Consider the following 3,207-nt stretch of genomic DNA (forward strand, 5'->3'; position numbering starts at 1 on the left):
ATAATAAAAATAATAACTATTATAATAAAAATAAAATTCAATAAAAATTCTTCATGGTGTTTTAAGCCTAATTACATTACAATACAACTAATAGTATATTGTATCAACAGTTATGGTAGCTTGTAAAATTAATTAAGTATTTTCGTATAATCCGAAATCAATTTTTACAATATAATTTTCACGATGTTAATCAGGAAGACACAGAAAACAATCTTGATGATTATAATAGCACAGTGATTATAGTAAATCAAGAATGATGATAATGCATTAGCACATACATGTCACAAAAAAAGCATCGCAACGTTCTGCGTCCCGAATAAAAATGAAGACCATTGGTTGGCGTGAATGCACGATTTTACAAATGCGCTTGCGTCGGTCGAATGTAAAAAAAAAATATATTTTCACGGAAAAAAGATAATTGGTTCATACAAATAATAATGTATAAAGGTTATACATATAGACTAGCCAAATATTCATCAAAACTACAATTTGCATAATTATAGTGAGCTATAGATACTCTATCATAATTTTTCACATAAGTTCAGTATTTTATTTAAATACAAATTGCGAATTATAAACTACAAACATATCGAACATATGAAGTAACTTGTGGAAAGAAATTCGGTATAAACACGTTATGACACTTGCATTGCGATGGCAAAATTGTCCGGTGAACAGTTACTATACAATTAATCGAAGTTTGTTACTTTGTATCGGATTATGGCCGTGTCAAAAATCTATTTTTAGCTATTATATCACAATTATGTTTACAACGATAATGCTTGTATCGAGTGTGATATTACAGGTACAATAATTTTTTGTCTTATAAATTATTTTGTACACTATTCAACGTAAAAATTAGTAACCGAAGTACACTAAAAGATATTAATACATAATTCTCATTAAAAAGAAGAATTATTCCGTTTATATTACGTTATATATTAAAAAATTCTACTAGATTTAGTAATATTTAAATAAATATTTCTTATTTGTATTTTTTATTTTGAATAATTTTTTTGAGACTATTTTTACCAAAATATAATTATACTAATTTACAAAAACTTTGAATCAGATAAGTTGTTTTTTGCAGATTTTTTTAATCTAGTTAATGATTTTGATTTAGTTAAAAATTATGCCGCAAATCAAATTTTATCAACACATTAGGTTTACAAAATAATTGAGATTTAGCATAAAAAAATAACTCTTTTTATAAAAAAGATTAATATTATCTTGATATTTTAATTAGAAGTCATAAAATGACTATTCATTTCCTGTTTTTAATTTTTTTAATATTTCAATATCTTTTTAATCATGTTAAGTAGATCATTTTAATTACTTGTCAACTCGAATATCTCCAAAAAACACATTTAAAAAAAGAATATTATGGACAAAAACTGTACGGTAAGTGTATTAACTAATTAGAAATTATAAGTATATGTATATAGATGACTTCATTGACATGGGTGAATAATTTGATATCTTATTATTATTAAACTAAATTAATTCTGCCTTTAAACATTTCATTATTAAAATTTTCTCAAATATATTTTGTAAGAAATAAATACATTCATGGCTTTTAATCAGAATATATCCAGATAATATGTGTCTTAAAGAAAAGGCAAATAACGCAAAGCTTAGCATATTATATCTCAATTTCGGAAACCTGACTAATAGTGAAATTTGCAAAATTGTTTTCAGCAATCAAAAATCATAAGAAATATCTTGTTTCGTTCAAGTATAATAAAAAAAAATTTTTTCTTATTAATTAATAAGTTATTTTTAATGTAAAAGTAGAAATAATATAGTGAAGAAAATTACTTTTAGCTAATGACTTTCATCACAACAGAATACAATGTAAATATTTTTCTACAAGTCCTCGCATACAGCGTTCCATGGCTAGGCTATACGTTAAAGTATAATGTTCTTTGCCTAAATATAAGACAGGTAAGATTATCGGAAATCAACTTATAATAAAACTTGTAGAAAAAGAAAACAATAATTGTCAATTTTATTTAAAATATTTTCGGAAAAAGATAATAAATATCAATTATTTTATGAACACAGATGCGAAATCTTATGAAACGAATACTTTCTGACTGGAATGAATTAAATAATTTGCAAGAAATTAAAATAATAAAAGAATATGCAGATATTGGAAGATTCATCACATTAATTGCAACATGTAAGCAATATTTGAACATTTATTTCGTACTTTAGATTTCAATCACCTTAATTCTGATTTTTAATTGTTTAATTACAGTGTTTATCTATGTATCCATTTTTGGCTTCATTCTAGTACAGTTTCTATCAAATTTTTTTTTTAATACTACATCTGATAAAAATGTATCCCATCCACGACAGCTCCCAATTCTAATTGAATGTTTTATAGATCAACAAAAATATTTTTTCCAAATTTTGTTTTTTATTTGTTTTGCTGCCATATATGGTTTCACTATGATAATAGCTACCGAAACAATTAATATGTCTTACACATGTCATGCGTGCGGTTTATTTGAAATAGCCAGGTAAAACAAAGTTACGTTTTTTAAGAAATTATATTAATAACGGTATTTATACAAAAACGTATCTATACAAAACGTATTTATACAAAACTACATTTACATTATCAATTGCAGCTATCGCATAGAACAAACATTGTTCGAAAATACGATACAAGGTATTGCATCTTCTTCCGAAAAAAGTTCGATAACGATGTGTCAAGGGGTAATCAATGGATTCAATATGTATAGAAAAGCAATCGAGTTCGTAATTATAATATGTAATTAAAAGTTTTTTTAATTGTGCATTTTTTATTGTGATTTCTTTTCAAATTTTCTAATCTTAATTCCATCAAGTACATAGACTACGAAATTTTATAAAGAATATAAATTATTAGCACATTTAAGTAACAAATATAAATCGTGTAAATTAACAGGCAATGAAAATAATTTATAGTCACTCGTACGAATATATTTTCTTTACGCATATTTAAGATTTATTGTTATTTAGATTTATTGAAATGTTGAAAAGAAATTATACATGGGCGTATTCATTATTATTGCCATTAGGAGTACTATCATTGAGCATTAATCTTTATCGCGTGAGTAATAATTAATGTACACTTATTTAATATTGCATGTATCACGTATACACACACACACACACACACACACACACACACACACACACACACACACACACACACAC

At 25.0% G+C, this 3,207-nt stretch overlaps 1 protein-coding gene across 3 annotated transcripts in view; it reads left to right on the forward strand.

Moving 5' to 3' along the window:
* Nucleotides 1-3,207, forward strand: part of LOC108685497 (mannosyl-oligosaccharide 1,2-alpha-mannosidase IA) — a 795,354-nt gene that overhangs the window by 743,908 nt on the left and 48,239 nt on the right. The gene's annotated exons all lie outside the window — the stretch shown is intronic.

Source organism: Atta colombica, unplaced genomic scaffold (assembly GCF_001594045.1).
Source record: "Atta colombica isolate Treedump-2 unplaced genomic scaffold, Acol1.0 scaffold153, whole genome shotgun sequence".
NCBI lineage: Eukaryota > Metazoa > Arthropoda > Insecta > Hymenoptera > Formicidae > Atta > Atta colombica.